The 11,758-nt window shown below is 39.0% G+C and overlaps 1 pseudogene; it reads left to right on the plus strand.

Moving 5' to 3' along the window:
- Nucleotides 1-8,694: 8,694 nt before the first annotated feature.
- On the plus strand, nucleotides 8,695-11,754 carry LOC120211536 (annotated as a pseudogene).
- The last annotated feature ends 4 nt before the right edge of the window (nucleotides 11,755-11,758 follow it).

An 11,758-nucleotide genomic window follows, 5' to 3' on the forward strand; every position in this document is an offset into this window, starting at 1 on the left:
GATGAGGAGGACGACGTGTGAAGCTGGCGTGCGTGAACTGGTCGGCTCACTCGGAACTGATGGTTGCCGAAGGGCTCAGCAAGCAGCCTATGGATACGATCGCCAAACGGATTGTGTCGATGGGATTCAACTGTGTCAGGTACACTTGGGCCGGTCTATCTGATCACCAATGACTCCTTAGCATCTCTTACCGTTAGACAGTCGTTTCAACGACTCGGCTTCGTTGAATCCATCGCTGGAATTCAAGCCAACAACCTTCCATCATCGATGTTCCCCCTCATCAAAGCTTACCAGTTATCACAGATTTTTCAACTCTCCTATTAGAATTGATAAACATGTCTCAAACTTAATCTACCGCATTCATTTATTAATTGGTGTTTTTATTCCAGGCAGTGGTGTCAAGCTTAGGGGAAAACAATTTGATGGTCATACTTGACAATCACATCAGCAACCCGGTTGGTGCTGCAATAATTTAGACGACAACGGTTTCTTTGGTGACAAGTACTTCAACCCGATCAATGGATCACCGGGCTGACTCGGATGGCTACCTTATTCAACGGTGTCACCAACGTGGTCGGCATGAGCTTGAGGAACGAGCTAAGAGGCCCGAAACAGAACGTCAACGACTGGTACAGTACATGCAGAAAGGAGCCGAAGCAGTGCACTCGGCAAACCGGATGTCCTCGTTATACTTTCAGGATTTGATTTTGACAGAGATTGTCATTCATCAAGACTCAATCCGTAAAACTCACGTTCAGTGGGAAACTAGTATCGAGGCGCATTGGTATGGATTCCGATGGGCCGCGAACATGGGTGACCGGAAACCCAAACGAAGTTTGTGGCAGAGTTGCGACTTACATGTTGAAGACGTCTGGTATTTGGTTGAGCAAGGATACCCGTTGTTCATTAGCGAGTTCGGGATCGACCAAACAGGAGCCAATGTCAATGGCAATAGGTACTTGAATTGCTTCTTGGGCGTGGCAGCTGAGCTTGACCTGGATTGGGCCTTGTGGACACTCACCGGGAGCTACTATGTGAGAGCAGGAGCTGTCGGGTTAAACGAGTACTACGGAGTCTTGGATTATAACTGGTGTGCACCCAGAAATTCGAGCTTCATACAAAGAATTTCAGCTCTCCAAGCTCCTTTCCGAGGTAAGTCGACGTATATTAGTTTCTTTTTATTTGAGATTGATGATGTCAACAGAAATTTGATGCAAATCTTTTGTTATTCCGCAACGACATATGCAGGTCCAGGTTTGTCGGAAGCCAAACGCACAAAGTTATCTTCCACCCCTTAACGGGCTCTGTATCACAGGGAAACCATTCGCCCACCGGTTGCAGTTAGTCCCTGCACTGAGTCCTACGCTTGGAGTTATTCCCCCCACAAGACTTACTAGCAACAAGGACACGTTTATGTTTAAGCTGGCAAATCCGGGACATCGGCCGAAGCTTGGCATCTTCTGCACCGGCTCGAATTCGAAGTGGGAGATGATATCGGATTCCAAGATGCATCTCTCGGCTAAACTCAGGGATGGCAAATCCGTTTGTCTTGACGTAGCGTCGGACAACACTATCATCACAAGCGGCTGCAAATGTATAAATAAAGACAGCACATGTGACCCTTCGAGCCAATGGTTCAAACTCGTGGATAGCACAAGGAGCAGCGCAAGCGTTTAGTTTTATCGAGCGTCTGGTTTTAGTTTTATTTGTTTCGGAATGAATAGGAATTAGATAGGTAGCGAACATACAAAATCCAGTTAATTTTATCAATAAAGGCAATTGTTCTCTCTTTTACATAGATTAATCAAAACTCAAAGTTAAACCCAAGCAATTTCACCTGAATAAATCAAAAGACGAAGAAAATTATTCGAGCCAAATCGAATTTTATTCAAGTGTACACGACCAAGATTTTTATACCTCGCGGTATATGCTACAAACCTGTGTTCAAGTCATTCAATATATCGATCTTAATCTCGTCCGGTAATGGAGCAGAGGGACCTGCCTTGGAGTAGAAACCGGCCGAAGACCTACAGATCCATGCTGAAAGCCCAGGCTAAACCCTTCCCCGATATCAAAACATTGAATTGTCTATTTTAAAAAGAGAGTTAAATCTATTTATTTAATAGAAATTTAGAAAATTTAAACGGTTTTTGAATTATTAAATTTAATAAGTTTAATTATTTAAATTATTTTTTAAAATTAAGGATAATTTATCTTTTTTCTTTAGTATTTTTCTGGTATTAACCTCAATTATATATTTTAACTCAATCCACCATAAAAAAAATTACATTGATATAGGATCATTGGATTAAACAAAATCAATAATCAAAATATAAAGTTGAAAATGAAGAGATTCTTACAAGTAAAAAGATATAAATAATGATAATACATAAAGTAATTTTATCATCACATTAATATTGTTCTTTTTTTTTTTTTGATGGAGTGATCAGAGATGAAAAGGGATATTGGAAGATTGGATTCCACAAATCTATAGGAACATGCTCACTACTCGAGGTTGCACTATGATTAAACTGTTACATATAGCATTTTTATCGTACTTAAACTTAACTCTATCGAAGTCACACTAGAACCGATGCTATTCTTTCCCATATCACGCCCCTGCCTATGTGGACGAATTCACGTTGGATTGTGGACGAGAGAGGACGTCGCATAAAGCTTGGGGGCATAAGCTGGTCATCTCACTCAGAACTGATGCTTGTCGAAGGGCTCGGCAAGCAGCCTATGTATACGATCGCCAAACGAATTGTGACAATGGGGTTCAACTGCCTTGGGTACACTTGGCCGGTCATTTTAATCACCAATGACTCGTTGGCATCCTCACCGTTAGACAATCGTTGCTACCCTCAAGGCTAGCCTTTCCAGGTAAGTATTGCAACAAAGATCGTTCCACCCTTTTGCTTCTCCTTATGTTGTCCACGAGTTTGAACCATTGGCTCGAAGGGTCACATGTGTTGTCTTTACTTATGCATTTGCAACTGTTTGAGATGAGAGTGTTCTCTGACGCTACATCGAGGCAAATCGATTTTCCATGTCTGAGCTTGGCCGAGAGGTGTATCTTGAATCCGATATAATTTCCCTCCTTGTCCTCCCTCGCCAACAATCCATCGTGAATTCGTCGACAGAGGGATGGGCGTGATGATAGGAAAGAATAGGATGAGGAAGAGAATAGAACGTTGAAGGAGAGCATACTTGAGTAGCTTATATATACAGTGGTGTACCTGCCATTGTCCATAACAAAAGCAAACACACACGAAACTTGTTTCATGTAAATTAGCCTGGTATGGGTGACCAACCGAAAACCTTGTTCACACTCTTTGTGAACAACTTACCACGCTTTGCTAAGTTCAGTGAAAGATCCAGGTTTAGGAGACAGGTACCCTACAAACGAAGGGAGCAAAAGAACATCAAGAATCCACCAACACAACCTAGAATTTGTCCAAATACAAAATTATGTTGGTATAGGGATAGTCAAATATCCGATTCGACGGGTTTCGACCCAATTCGACCCTATAAGAGTGATTTTTTATTAAAAAAATTGGAGTTCGGGACGGGGCGAGCGGGTTATATGATGGGTAGGTTTGGGGCGGGTTGGGGCCAGATTTAAGGTGAAAATCACTGACCGGTTATATATAAGTATTTAAGATTTTTAATATTTTTATTTTTATAACGTTACAATATATTATTTAATGATTAAAATTATAATAAATTATTATAAAATATATGACTTTGATAATTTCAAAAATAATGAATTATTATAAATATATATATATTATTTTAATTATTTTAAAATATTGATATATTCGGATCGGGTCAAGATTTTAGTCAAAAAATCGAGGCAAGAGAAAAGCTAAAAATTATCGGGCCGGGTCGGGGACAGATATAGACAACATATTTTTGGGTAGGTGTCAAGACGGCTAAAAATCCGGCCCAACCCATCTCGTATCCATCCCTATGTTGATGGAATATATACGTGTCCATTCTAAAAATATTTATGGATCCGTCACTTATTTTTACCGGATCGGATCGGATCGGTTAAAGCTCCATGTGAGCAGCAGTAGTGGCCTCTACTGTGAAAGATTCAAAGTAGCAGCAGTCATGGTCTTTGATTTCTCATCTCAGATAAAAGTACCAGAATATCTATCAACCCACGAGAAACAAAATGTTTGAAAGTTGACGACCCACTTGCGTTTTGTCCCCCGATATCCGCCGTGTGGTCTCTCTGAAATTAGCAGCCAGAATAGCGGTCCGTTATTTGGATAATTGTCGTTATATAGCAGTAACGATATTATTTGAAATCGTTATTACACGATCACTATACTCGTAATGATCACAACAGTATCCGTCATGTTCATAATCACGATAAACACTACATAATCTCAATTTAAGTCCCCAATACAACTGTTGCAAATGGCCAAATATGAGTGTGTTTACAGACAGTCAACTCTGCCAATTTCTTTTTTTTTTTTGGATAATTAATCAATTTATTACCCAAAATAGCAAAGTTTGTTACAGCCAATCAACCAATCAACAAACAAAAAAACAGCCTAATTACACAACCAATGATTGGTTAGACTATACCCCAAGCATTACAAAAGAAAAATTAGTACTATCAAGTCTATTAATGGCTTTGCTCTTAAGACGAGCAGCAACCACGTCGACGATTTCCTTAAGAATATCATCAGCAGATCGGAATCGGCCCTGAAATAATCTCCGGTTCCGTTCCTGCCACAAGAAGTAGATGAGAGCATTCCACGAAATCTTCAAAATGGTGGTCAAGAGTGATTTTCCTTTCCAAGAGGCACAAGCACGAGATACCATTACATCCCAAGACAAAGCATAATAATTCATCCCATTCATGCTAAGGATAGATCTCCATATACCAACAGCCAAGGAGCAATTAGAGAAAATATGATCTCTAGTTTCTTGATGAATGCTGCAGTTGATACATAGTCCATCCGTGTAAATTCCCATTTTTTGTAGATGATCTCTTGTAGGTAATCTGTTCAATATGGTCATCCAAGCAATCAAATTATGCTTTGGAATATGCATAGGATACCAAATTAGTCTCTGCCAACCAACCTTCTGCACTTGCGTCCGAATATTCTCACATATTTCTTTGGTACTCATGAAACCAGAACCAAAAAGCAGGAAAAGCAGTAGGTCGCAGTTTTAAAATCCTTTTAAAACCCCAACTAATGTTCGTTCTAGCCTCGAATTGCCAGAAATCCTACCCTTTAACCACGTAATTGTGAAGCCACGCAACCCACAATGATCCATTGCCAGCAAGAATCTTCCTTATGAGACTGATAGTGCATGCTCTGTTCCAAATTGAAGTATTAATCAGACCTAAACCACCTTCTGACTTAGTGAGGCACATACAATCCCAGCTTACTCGAGCTCTAGCAACAGGCTTGTCATCGCCTTTCCAGAAGAATCGTGCACAAAGTTGGTCGACTGCTTTTAGGATCGAAGCAGGAAGGACAAGCTGCCTGCACCAGAAATTACTGATGTTAAACAGAACAGAGCGAATTAATTCCAATCTGCCAGCGTAACTGAGGATTCGAGAAGACCAGTGGAACAATCGCAATTTTATTTTCTCAATAAGAGGTTAACAATCCTTCATAGTGAGCTTGCGAGTAACTAATGGGATACTGAGGTATCTGACAGGAAGAGAACTATACTTGAATCCAGGAAAAAGCTTTATATCCGCCAATTCCCTTGAAGAAATACCCGTCGTAAAAATCTCGCATTTGGAAGAATTAAGCTTTAGCCCTGAAAATTCATAGAATAGATCAAGAACGCTTAAAACACCAGCAACCGAACCAATATTACCTTTGCAGAAAATCAGTAGGTCGTCAGCAAAAGAGAGGTGAGAAAGCCCGATCTTCTTGCATTTTGGGTGAAAAGCAAAGATTCCTTTTGAAGCAGCCAAGTTTAGCATTTTGGAAAGCACGTTCATAGCAAGAACAAACAAATATGAGGAAATAGGGTCTCCCTGCCTTAAGCCCCTTGCTCCTTTAAAATAACCAATCAAAGTGCCATTGAAGGAGATTGAGTATCTTGCTTGGGAAAAACATACTTCAATCCAAGCAATAAATCGGGGAGGAAAATTAAGGGCAGTTAGGATAGAAGAAATGAAGTTCCAATGCAAGGAATCAAAAGCCTTATGTAAGTCAATCTTCATAGTGCATCTTGGAGAAATGGATTTCCTACCATAACCTCTAACAATCTCCTGAGCGAGGAGGGAATTGTCAATGATGTTGCGACCTCGGATAAAAGCAGTTTGATTCAATGTTATAATCTGAGGGAGAAACTCAGTCATTCTGTTGATCAGAATTTTAGAGATAATTTTGTAGATAACAGAACAATAAGAGATAGGCCGGAATTCTTTGACAGTTGCGTGGTTTGCACTTTAGGAACAAGAGCAATTACGATCTGCTGAAGATATTCTTAAGGAAATCGTCAACGTGGTTGTTGTTCGTCTTAAGGGCAAAGCCATTAATAAACTTGATAGTACTAATTTTTCATTTGTAATGTTTGAGGTATAGTCTAACCAATCATTGGTTGTGTAATTAGGCTGCTTTTTTGTTTGTTGATTGGTTGATTGGCTGTAACAAACTCTGCCAATTTCTTTGGTTGGATCTTTCAAACCCTTATTTTTGTCTTATTTTTCGTTTGCTTCTAGAGATGTTTAGAATTTAATTTAAACTGAAATTATAATATAGAGACTAAATTCCCAATTTATGTTTAATACGGGGACCAAATTGTAGAATTTGACCCTTGTTTTGACTTCAAAGGCTGCGCCAGCCAGCCAGCCTTCCATTAATAGTCGCGTGTCACTATTTATAGGGTAAACTATTTGAATAGTCCCTTAATCATGAGGAGGTGTTAATTTGACCATTAATCTATTAATTTTATCAATCAAATCTATTAATTATTTAATTGATATCAGTCAAACCACCTATTGTTAATCCACAAAAATGATGGTGTGATAATTAAATAAATTTATATAACTATATTTTGTTTTGTTATTTACATATTTTCTACTGTTAATATGTAAAAATGATGATGTCATAATTAAGTAATTTATATAATTATATTTTATTTTATTATTTACATATTTTATCAATTTTATCATAATTTAAATTTAATTCAATAAATTTAATCATTCAATCAAATTATGATACATGTTGATTTTTATCAATAAGATAACTTTCAATAAAGTTATCCCTTCACGTTCAAGATTAAATCCCGTTCCAAGGTTTTGTCTTGACTAATCTGGACTGACATGGGTTGTGCATCTGGTTTTGGTAGGTGAGTCTCTCAACAGTGATTTTCTGTATACACAATTATTTGAACATGAGACATTGCTTAATCGATATTAAGTTACTTACTACTTAAACCATTATCGTTCGTCCATAATAGAAATTTTAGTACATGAGAAGATGGAACAAGAAATGCCAAATTGATTTTTATGTCACTCAACCAGCCGTCTTAAGTGAAAAACTCAAATTCTTTCTTTTTTTGGGCTAAAAAACGTTTTCTAATTGAAGATAATGTTTTTAGGGTAAATTACACATTTAGCATATAAACTATCAGTTTTGGTCTGTTTTATTACATAATCTTTTAATTTTTTTTAAAATCATACCTAAAGTTTAGTTTTTGTTTCATTTTAGTACTATGTTCAAAATTTAACGTTAAATTTTATAATATTATAATATTATAATATTTTTTAAATTTTATTATAATATTATAATATTTTTTTAAATCATACCTAAAGTTTAGTTTTTATTTCATTTTAGTACCATGTTCAAAATTTAACGTTAAATTTTGAATACTTTTTTTGAAAGTTTAGGTACTAAAATAGACAACAATGATAGCTTAGGTACTAAAAATGTTAAGTTTTTAACAGCAGGGTATTAAAATGCAACAAAAATTAAACGTTAGTTATGGTTTTGAAAATTTTGAAAGTTTAGATACTAAAATAGACTAAAACTGATAGTTAACGTACTAAATACGTAGTTTACCCATGTTTTATTTATAATCATTGGTTTTTCAAACCAAAAGAAGCATATTTTAGTTTGGCCCTTTTTTAATTATTTTTTAAAATAATATTATTTTGTGTTGTATAAGATAAAAATGTCAGTTTCGTTTTTAGAAGAATCGACTCATTAACTGAGTCTTTATGACACAAACTATCAACGTTAGATATTATCTTATTAATGAAATGAAAATATGTATCTTACTAAATATATCTTTCAAAATAAATAAAATTCACCCTACCGAGTCCATACTCATCCCTAAATACATCCAATATAATACGGACGTGCGTATAATGCCGTGAATCAAACAAAACTCTCCTCCTCCTATTGGCTATTTCCGAGTCTGACATAACTCGACCCATCCGACTCTCTATTTTTTTGGCAGTAAATCAGCAGTTTTATATTTTTCTTCCAGGATGGACTTGAGGTAAGTCTCTGTTCAACTATCTCAGGCTCTCCCAGCTTTATTAAAATAAAAAATAAACAAAATTATATATATATATATATATATATATATATATGATCTTTCTGTCTTTGGCAGTTGGATTTTGATTGGTAAATGAATAAGTAAGACTAGCAGCTACAAGTTTTACTGGGTCATACTCGTGTTTGAATTTGGTTCTTTCTATTTGTACATCTACTTGGAAAATATATAAAAACAATGAATGAGAGAGAATAGTCAAGGGGTTTTGGTAGAAATTTGTCTACTTCTTTATTATCAATATGACTATATTTTTCACTTTGAATGCACTTTCCTGGAACTATCCTTTAATGGGTTTCATTTCGTTTGTTGGAATTTTTGTTTGAGTTCTCCTTTTTTTTTCTTCTGGTTATTTGAGATGTTAAGCCAAGAAGAAAAGGACCGGCATGCCAAGGCGGCTGCCGGTGTTGCTGCCCGTAAGCCGTATCTGCGGTCGGTCTCTTGGACCGACCGTTCGCCGTGCAGGCCTCACCCTAAGCCGCCTATGAACGCGAAGGGGAGGTCTTGTTTGCCTCCGCTCTCTATAACGAGAAGGCCGGTAGAAGAGTGGCCGAAAGCCGGTTCCGATGATCTCGGTGTTTGGCCTAATCCCCAGACTCCGAGGGCCTCGGTTAAGCCGCTTGAGAATCCTGGTTCCTGTAGGGAGTTTCAGTTGAGGAAGGATAAGCTTGCTTTCTATGATAAGGAGTGTTCCAGGATAGCTGAACATATTTATTTAGGGAGTGATGCTGTTGCTAAGAACAGGGAAATCCTGAGAACAAACGGGATTACTCATGTTTTGAACTGCGTCGGCTTCGTTTGTCCCGAGTATTTCAAGCATGATCTTGTCTACAAAACGCTTTGGTTACAGGATACCCCGTCCGAGGACATCACCAGCATTCTCTATGATGTTTTCGATTACTTTGAAGATGTCCGGGAGCAAGGCGGGAAGGTGCTGGTACACTGCTGCCAGGGGGTTTCGAGATCGTCTTCTCTGGTTATTGCGTATCTCATGTGAGGGAAGGCCAGAGCTTCGAGGATGCGTTTCAGTACGTGAAGGCGGCTCGAGGGGTGACGAATCCGAATACAGGGTTTGCCTTCCAGCTTCTGCAGTGCCAGAAGAGGGTTCATGCCGTGCCTGCTAGCCCGAATTCCGTGCTTCGGATGTACAGGATGGCTCCACATTCCCCGTATGATGCTCTTCATCTTGTGCCGAAAATGGTAGATCATCCAGGTAAACACGCACTCGATTCTCGTGGGGCGTTTGTTGTGCATGTTCCTTGTGCTGTTTATGTCTGGGTTGGAAGGAGATGCAGCTATGTGATGTCGAATAGCGCTGCATCGGCTGCCAATCAGGTTATTCGGTATGAACAGGCAAAGGGTCCTTTTTTAACTGTGAGAGAAGGGGATGAGCCTTTAGAATTCTGGGATGCCCTTGCTAGTGGACAGCTCTCGGAGGATGGTTGCAACAGAGCAGAGGGCAAGAAAGTAGCTAAGTTGGCTTCCGAGAATGATAACACGACTGCAGTAAGCGAAATTTGTGTAGGCCAAAGGAAGGTAGATGAATATGATTTGGATTTCGAACTTTACCATAAAGCACTTGCTGGTGGAGTTGTTCCACCTTTTTCGGTGTCGAACACCGAATCTGAAACTTGCCTTCCTGCCAGAGAAAATGGGTGGGGTAGGCTAAGACAGAAGTTTGCTAGTGGAATCATGAAAGAGTTCGTCAAATCATCCAAATTGGGTTGTAACTTGACTCCAGTCAATGGTAGATCAGATATGGTCATAGACATTTGTAAAGACACAGAAAATACTGTTTCATTTTCATCTCCATCGTCGTCGATGATCATTCCATATGGTTCACCAGATTCCTTTGATTGTTCCCCAGATCACAGCTTGATTCAGAGTAAAGATCCTTGTGATGAAGAACAGTTAGTCACTCGTTTTGGTTCTCCATTGGAACCAAGTTCTCCTTGCGGTTCACCAAATTCCTTTTCTTGTTTTGCAGCCAGCAGCTCGAAATTCAGTTCCAAGTCTCCTTCACTTTCACCTTCAACATCCGACTATGCCAGTTCGTTTACCTTTTCACCCTCATCCTCGAATTGGTCTTCTCAGCAGCCTTCACCTTCCGGCCTAGAAGCCACTGATCTATCTTCAATCAAACATTCCTCAGCAGTGAATTCTTGTTTACCATATAAAGAAAGTTTCCCATCATTGAAAAAGTCATTTTGTTCCGGTCTAACTTTGAGAGCGGAAAATCCTTGCTTTCCCTGTAAAGGTACCTCACCCTCCCTCGCAGAGCGCATGGGGAGTCATCCTCCACCTCGCATGTGGTTACCATCAGCAGATGCACCAGTCCCCCGTAAACTCGTAAAGTCTTGGTCCTTTTCTCTGCCCGACTTGGATGATACTGTAATGAGCGACCGAGATCGTAATGAATATGGACCTGAAGACAATAGAGAAGAGTTAATGTTAGGTGTTGAAGCTGTTGCTTGCATTGAGTCACATAGTCGAACTGAAGATAAAAAGGAATATGGAGGATTTCGTGCTCAACCTACCGGAGTAACCACTTCGGTTCTGTATCAATGGCCTTCACTCAATAAAGTGAAGATGCATCAATCTCACATCCTCGAGTCCGCAGCAACATATATGCTGTTGGCTTCCGAATCGAGCTCGGGTGTAAGTGACCGTTCTAGTGTTTTATATGTCTGGCTAGGGCGTAAAGTGGGGTGTGAAGAAGAGCAGAGTCAACTTTTAAGCCGTGATGGAACACACACGGACTGGGAATCTATCGGCCGTGACTTTCTTAATAAAATGGATTTTCCTCTCAATGCCTCTATACAGGTAGGTTGGTTTACTGTTTACCGCCATTGTCTCATGTTATGACCCATGCGTATGAGTTAGATAAGTAAATCTAACATGGAGATTTTACTCGACATGCAGATAATTCGAGAAGGCGGGGAACCAGAGCAGTTCATGAACCTTCTCGACGGTTTTATCATTCCAGAAGGCTGAACTGGGCTACCATGATGTGAGGTCTCTTTGAAGAGGTTGGTAATAATCTTTCATCGATGAATATAGGAAATGTAGAAATTGCAGCCCAGGCAGTGCAAATGTGATTTCTATCTGCTTGTGCGGCGTATGTCGATAACATCCGAGGTTTTTGTTTAACAGAACATGTAAAGAAATCAAAGTTCTGTTGTAAACGAGTAATATAGAAACTGGAAATAAATGC

Source organism: Hibiscus syriacus, unplaced genomic scaffold, assembly GCF_006381635.1.
Source record: "Hibiscus syriacus cultivar Baekdansim isolate YM2019G1 unplaced genomic scaffold, ASM638163v2 tig00109972_pilon, whole genome shotgun sequence".
Classification (NCBI taxonomy): Eukaryota; Viridiplantae; Streptophyta; class Magnoliopsida; order Malvales; family Malvaceae; genus Hibiscus; species Hibiscus syriacus.